Here is a 7597-nt window from a genome sequence, read left to right as displayed (position 1 = left end):
CAGGCCCGCCCGGGGCGCACCCCCACCCGCCGCCGGACCTCGCCCCCAGCTCCTGCTGCCCGCTGTCGCTCCCGAAGCGCGAGCCGTGGGGCAGGCCGGTTAATTTCCAGGTTTTCACTTCTGGCGCCTTAGAAGTTGTTTAGAGAGCCGCTCTGGTGCCACTGTTGACGAGAACTTCCGGGGCACTGACGAAGGCTGCTCTCCGACTAGCACCGTCGGGAGCCCGGCCGGTCCCCGGGGTCGGGGTTGGTAGTCTGGCTGGTGCCGGCGCCCGCAGGGCAGAGCTAATTTTGTACGGTGAGCACTGAGGAGTTGGGGAGGTCACGGCGAAGCTTCTGGCTTTAAGTAAACAAAGTGTAACCGGCCTTCTTCAGAATCGCGTTCTTGGTTCTATTGTCTTACGCCTCCATGCTACTTAGCGATAAATTAAATTTAACCAACCAGGAGAGTTCTTTACTTCTAAATCAACACGGTATTACGGCTGCGTTCCTAAAGTCCAGGCAACGCCTGTGGAGTGTAATGCCTAGCCTGACTATTGTGTATTTTTCCATTATGTTGTGGAATTTCCTTCACTTTAACTTGTGTGAAGATAGAGATGTGCTAAAATATTTTTGATTTTTCTTTCCTTTCCTTTTTTTTGGGGGGGAACACATTTTATTGCTTTTTGTAGTTAAGTGAAATTTATTTCTAACGCTTTTTTCCCCTTGCCTACTCTAGGGAATGTATTTTCTAAAACAAAATATTTGTGCAGAACTTTAGATTAAAAGCTTTGTTTTAAAAAGGTAGGATGAGCTTGAAAGCTAGACCAGAAGTGGCCATTAAAAGTTTCACGTTTATATTTGGACATTGCTGACTGCAGTAGCTAAACATACCTGTGAGGCAGAACTGACGCGAGCCCTGCTCGCTCACTGTCCTAACACTTCCTGCGTTCAGCTAGTTATTACCCTGCCAATCACTGGCTTCTGGCTGCAGGTTTTAGAGTCCCATTAAAGTGGATGGTTTCTGTGAGAGAGTTCTTGTGAACATGCTTGAAAACAAACTGTAGATCTGCTGTTCTGATTTGGGGGCCTCCTGGTGGAAAACAGGATGCAGATTACGGAGGTAGGTGGCAGGGAGGGCATGGGCTTGGGGCTTCTCTGTTTTAGGAAGGGTATTGAAAGCCTTGTTTTTTCTTGTAACTTTAAAAAGCAGCAAATACCAAACGAGCTTTTTGGCTGCACTTTTATCTTGAAGTATTTGGTACATGAACACTGAAGGCGTATGGAAAGGTGGAAGGAGATTTCAGGATGTTGGAGGGAACTTTGAAGTGCTCCCTGTTTAAAGTACCCTCCCACAGGTTACTCTTGTCTCTTTACTGTTAGCAGACACGGAATAACTCGATGGATGATGTTATGACTGCTGCCCAAATAAGTCCTCACGTTGTAAAATTCCTGCTTGTAGCTATCCTCGTTTCCTAGTGTCCAAGAGTGGAGAGTCCCAGGGTAGGTGTATTTAATTTGGAAGTTCCTTCTGAAGGCAAAGCACTAGTGCTTTGTTAAAATGCAGGAGTCTTTGAGCGTGTGTGTTTATTGTGTAAAGGCACTTTCCTCCCACACCTCAACTGGGAGGTAGTATTACTTCTCTCTGTGAGGGTGAAGAAGACAACTTACAGCTGTGGGCAACCATTTGTACGTGATACAGATGCGAGACTGAAGGAACATTTTCAATGTCCTTGGTTTGAGATTCTGCTGCTTAAAATACGTCTTGTCTAGTACCTTTTTTAAAAACTTTTTTCTTTTATGTATCATAGTGTGTGTGCATGTGAGACTAAGAGTGAGAGCAAGAGACAGAGACGAGCACCCCCACAGGGCCTGGTCACAGCCATCCCTTCCTTATCTTCCAGCCTGTTGGATCTTGGGCAGTTGAGTGTGTGCCTGATGTGTTATAGGTTAACTGGACTGGGGATTTAAACTACTGTCACCATGTGGAATCTGGCTTCTCTCTTTAAAAAAAAATTAGGATTTTGTCATAGGGTATATAAGTATGCTTGACGGAGAGAGGGACAGTGAGGGACGTGTGTGTGTGTGTGTCTGTCCCCTGTCCCAGCATATAGCCTCACCGCAGTCTCTTTCCCATTCTCCTTTCAGGATTTAGGGGGTTTGGAACTCAACTGCAGAGTAGGCCACTTGGGATCCAGCCTTAACCACCACGCCACCTGCTGGCCCCCAGCTTCCCTTGAGCAGAGTGTTAACCACTGGCCCCAGATCCACCATTGAGTAGTACTTTAAGCACTTACATGCTGAGTAGGGTATAGTTGTGGTTTCTTTTACGCTTATTTATTTCTTCGATAAATTAGAGCTAGGTAGAGAGACAGCATCCCCTATAGAGTCCTGATTCAGTGGTTTACCCCCAGCCTCAGGCAGCTCCAGATCACGGCATGTAGCACACACTTGTCAGCCACCCAGGGATGTCTGCAGATGTGAGCTTGCCACGCTCCCTGCAGGGCAGCCTCCTGAAGTGGCTCACCCTGTGGCCGCACTGTGGGCTAGCCCCACAGGAGAAGGTTTGCATCAGAGGACAGTTTTAGGATATTAGAAAACTCGACATGTAGTTCATTGTTTTGGTTGGCTTGGTATAATTAAGAGCGTAGTGCCGTTCTCTTTAAAAAGTTCTTTTTTGTTGTTGCCAGAGGACAGCGCTTGCAGGAGAGACAGGGAGAAAGCAAGCAACCCTGTGGGGACTTGTTACTCCGCAATCCCTTCTGCTCCATTTCTGTCTCCTTTCAGGATTTTGAGCATGTACACACATGTCCCCGGCTGCTTTTTCAAACTGCTGGGCCCTGGCTCAGAATGTGCTGTCGGCCCTGTGTGATCCAGCCCCCCCACCCCCCAATCGCCCAGCCACCAGCTGACCCTGTTGGGGGCTGTTCTTTTGGACTTTTCCTCAGTACTGTTGGGACCAAGGTAGGATAGGTACTGGAGGAAATCTGTTACAGGTTGGGCACAGTGTTTATCACATTAGACCTGCGGATGGGCGTCCGGTCCTGTGTGACTCAACAGAGGCAGCCTGACTCCGCTCTCAGACTGGACACCTGGAGCCCAGCTCTCGCCGCGTGTGCGGAAAGTACAGACAGGACGCACACTGACAGTGTTGTCTTTTTAGAGTGGTATTTGTGGTTTTACGACAGTGAAATCATTAAGCAGATTTATTTTGTCATTTATATTTGTTAGTTAATGCCAAATCAGTAGTTGAGAAAGCTGTCTTCTCCCAACAAAAGTCTGAAATGAAACAAACCAAGGACAGTATATTTTTTTCCTTACATATATTTCGTTATCTTGAACACAACAGTATTTCTCATTTTCCTTTTTCTTTAAAAAAAATCTTTTTAATTTTAATTTTAATATTTTAAAAGAAATGTTTACTTAATTCCATTTGTTATTAGTTTTGTTCAATTTGACCAGAGAGAGAGAGAGAGAAAGAGAGAAAGGGAAAGCGAGAAAGCAAGCCACCAGATCCACGACTCAAACTGTGGTCAGCCATGTGGGAATCCAGCGCCTTTAACCACCACGCCACCTGCTGGCCCCTACTTATTATTTAAAAAAATTTGCTGTTGAGTATGCTGAGAGAGAGAGAGAGAGAGAGAGAAAAGAAAAGAAAAGAAAAGAGAAGAGAAGAGAAGAGAAGAGAAGAGAAGAGAAGAGAGAAAGCAAGTCTCCAGGTCTGGGACTCAAACCATGGCTGGCCATGTGGGAGTCCAGCACTCTGTCAGATCACCTGCTGGCCCAGTGTTTCTCATTTTGTAGGAGTGAAATGTTTCCTTCCTGTATTGGACTGAGTGGGGGCGTAGTGAGATAGGTGGGGGAGGCTGCTAGTGGTATTAGGGGGCAGAGCTTGGTAAATTGGATTTGGGAGACTGCTTTGACTCAAATGCCCAAGTTGCATGAGACCAGAGCTCTCTAAGTTATAAAGTCAATGGAAAATAGTGGGAGTTTGAGGAAAAGATCAGGAGTGAACTAGTGACGCACTGCTGAGTGATCTGTCTGTGATATAGCAGCATCCCTGTTGGTGATTGTCCCCTGTCGACTTCAGTTTGAAAATTCCCTTTCCCCTTTGCCCCCCCCCACCATTTTTTTTTTTTTTAGAAGTTTTTGCTTTAGGGTATGTATGCTCACCAGAGTGAGAGACAGAGAAAGGTAGAGGTAAAGTGATAAATCACCCACAAGGGAGGATACCCACAGGTAATCCCTTCTCCTCCATTCTCCTCCTGGGATCTTGGGCATGGACACACATGTGCCTGGTGTGATTTTAAGCCTCTGGGTCTGGGACTCGAACTGTAGTTAGACTTGTGGGAGTTCAGTGACATAACCACTATGCCATCTGCTGGCCCTGCCTCCCTTCTTTTTTTTGAGAAGTTTTCACTATAGGGCATGTGCATTCTCCGGAAAGACAGAGACAGAAAGCGAGAAATCACCCTCCAGGGGAATGGCCACGCCACAATCCCTTCTCCTCCATTCTCCTCTCAGGATCTTGGGCACGCATGCACAAGCTTCCGGTTTGAGTTTAAGCTACCAGATCTGGGACTTGAACTGTGGTCAACTACATAGGATTCCAGTGACATAGCCATTACGCCAGCTGCTGGTCCCAAGGTTTTCAATCTAAAAGGCTTTTACTGAATATAGAATTTAGGGGAGATAAACTTTGTATAGCATAAAAAATAATATTACAGGCTTAAATAAGACGAGTGAAGATGAGTGAAGTGCATAGACTATAATATAGCTGTTAAAATGAGATTGATTTGTAGAAAATTTTTTTTCAGATCTTTAAAAATAAAGCTGAGGTACATATAATAGTACATGCACATAGATTTTTTGAAACATGAGTTAAAACCCACAATTCTCTGTTATGTCACACAGTTCATTTTACTTTTGAGTTAAATGACTTTTTTTTTTTTTGGAGAGATTTTCGCTATAGGGCATGTGCGCTCACCAGACAGACACAGAGAGACATTAGAGACAGAAAGCGAGAAATCACCCCCCAGGGGGGATGGTCACGCCGCAATCCCTTCTCCTCCATTCTCCTCTCGGGATCTTGGGCACGCACGCACATGCGCCCGCTGTGAGTTTTAAGCCACCGGGTCCGGGACGCGAACCGCGGTTGACTACGTGGGAGTCCAGCGACATAGCCATTACGCTAACTGCTGGTTCCCAAGTTAAATGACTTTTCAAGACTAGATTTTCTGATATGCTTTAACCTTGCCTTTTTATTTTTTTTCCGAGAGGTTTTTGCAATAGAGCGTGTGCACTCACCATAAAGACAGAGAGAAGCAGGGAACCAGCAGTTAGCGTATTGGCTATGTCGCTGGACTCCCATGTAGTTGACCACGGTTTGTGTCCCGGACCCGGTGGCTTAGAACTCACACCGGGCGCGTGTATGTGCGTGCCCAAGATCCCGAGAGGAGAATGGAGGAGAAGGGATTGCGCCGTGGCAGTGAAAATCTCTCCAAAAAAAAAAAAAAAAGAGAGAAGCAGAGAGAGAGAAAGTGAGAAATCACCCCCCAGAGGGGATGGCCACACCGCAGTCCCTTCTCTATTCTCTCAGGATCTTTTGGCATGCACGCATATGCACCCGGCATGAGTTTAAGCAGGGGGGGGGGCGCGGGCGTCTGGGACTTGAACCATAGTCAACTACATGGGAGTCCAATGACATAGCCATTATGCTAAGTGCTGGTTCCCACCTTGTCTTTTTTTTTTTATTACTGCTAAGTTTTTTTTTAAACAACAAAGATACTTCATGGACATTTAGTTTAAGGCAGAAATAATGGGCAGATGTAGTAGTTTGTTTATTTGAGCTTTACTTTTTTTTAGATAAAGATCTAAGTTATGAAAAAATTTTTTTAAGAAAAATTTTTGCTATAGGGTGCGTGCACTCAGCAGAGAAACAGAGACAGACAGAAAACAGGAAGTCACCCCCTGGGGGTGGGGAGAATGGCCATGCTCCAGTCCTTTCTCCTTCATTCACTTCTCAGGATTTTGGGCATGTACACGCACATGCACATGTGTCTGGCGTGAGTTTTAAGCCACTGGCTCTGGGACTCCAACTGCAGTCGACTATGTGGGAGTCTAGTGATATAACCATTATGCCATCTTCTCATCTACTGGTCCCGAAAACTTTTTTTTTTTAAGTTTATTAATTTCTTCTATGAGAGAGAGACAGAGGGAAGCAGGCACTCTCAGTGGGACACTCAGGCTGTGATCTACCCCCCCGGCCTCAGCCAGCTTGGAGGGACCTTGGGATATGAACCAGGGACCTTCCTACACCGATCTGTTTGAGTTACTGTTGCACCAGTGTACGGTCTAAGACGGATTCTTTACTGTAACTCTTGGTCACATTGACCAAGAGGATTGCCAGGGCTGGTCACTCCCCCCCTTTTAAAGAGAGATTTTTGCTATAAGGCATGTGCACTTGCTGGAAAGACAGACACAGGGAGACAGAAAGCCAAAAGTCACCTCCTATGAGGGTTGGCCACGCTGCAGTCCCTTCTCCGCAGTATTTTTCCATTCTCCTTTTGGGATTTTGGACACACATGCACACACACCCAGTGTGAGTTTTAAGCCACCAGATCCAGGACTTGAACTGTGGTTGACTACTTAGGAGTCCAGTGATATAACCATTACGCCTTCTGCTCATCCCCAGAGCTCCTTTTTCTAATTGGGAAAAAATTGTTTGGCATTGTTAGTCATTGAAGTAACCAGACAAATGGAGTATGAGTCATTTCCCCTTTTATGTGTTGTTTTATTTTTTTAGTTTGCCACAGTGTACCTGCACTAACACGTGGCAGTGGGAGGGGAAGGGCATGGCCCAAGTGGGGTGACGACGCTGCAGTCCCCTCTCTTCTCTCCTGTTGGGATTTTGGGCACATGTACACAAATGCCTCGCATGTTTTTCAAGCTGCCATTTCTGTCCAGTCGGCCATGTGAGGTCTTGCCGCCTTAAACACTACACTACCTGGCTGGTATCCCCTTTTAAAATTTCGTAGCTTTTTATTATTAATATTTCATTATATATAAGTTAGTGAGAAAATTGTCTTAAGTTTGATAGGAAGTATAAAACATGGCTGTATATTATTAGCTAGATATTCCATTTTAGGAATTTAATAAAGTATTTGATTTGTTAAAAAAAACCTTACATTGATTTAAATCCTTCAACTTTGTACTTTGTTGCATACTATTATACAAAATATTTTATAGTTTTTTCCATTTATTTTTACATTTTTCCACAAACACTTTACATATCACAAAATGTTTGCTCATACTCCATAGTTCTTGACAGTTAATAAACATCTTTCAAAATTTCAAAATACTGGGAACCAGCAGTTAGTGTAATGGCTATGTCGCTGGACTCCCACGTAGTTGACCGCGGTTCGCCTCCCGGACCCGGTGGCTTAAAACTCACGCTGGGCGCGTGTGCGTGCGTGCCCAAGATCCCGAGAGGAGAATGGAGGAGAAGGGATTGTGGCGTGACCATCCCCCCTGGGGGGTGATTTCTCACTTTCTGTCTCTGTCTGTCTCTGTCTGGCGAGCGCACGCGCCCTATAGTGAAAACCTCTCCAAAAAAAAAA

General features: G+C 45.4%; 1 protein-coding gene across 6 annotated transcripts in view; it reads left to right on the top strand.

Moving 5' to 3' along the window:
* The window catches only part of HIPK3 (homeodomain interacting protein kinase 3), a 108738-nt gene that overhangs the window by 1311 nt on the left and 99830 nt on the right, over positions 1–7597 (top strand). Inside the window, exon 1 of one of the 6 annotated variants that reach the window (XM_006162110.3) lies at positions 1384–1481. The exons of the other annotated variants lie outside the window; for them this stretch is intronic. The gene's annotated coding sequence lies outside the window, so the exon portion shown is untranslated. Of the gene's footprint in view, positions 1–1383; positions 1482–7597 lie in introns of those variants that run through there. 6 annotated transcript variants of the gene reach the window in all.

Source organism: Tupaia chinensis, unplaced genomic scaffold (assembly GCF_000334495.1).
Source record: "Tupaia chinensis unplaced genomic scaffold, TupChi_1.0 Scaffold139733_1, whole genome shotgun sequence".
Lineage (NCBI taxonomy): Eukaryota > Metazoa > Chordata > Mammalia > Scandentia > Tupaiidae > Tupaia > Tupaia belangeri.
This window is presented reverse-complemented; position numbering and strand designations above follow the sequence as displayed.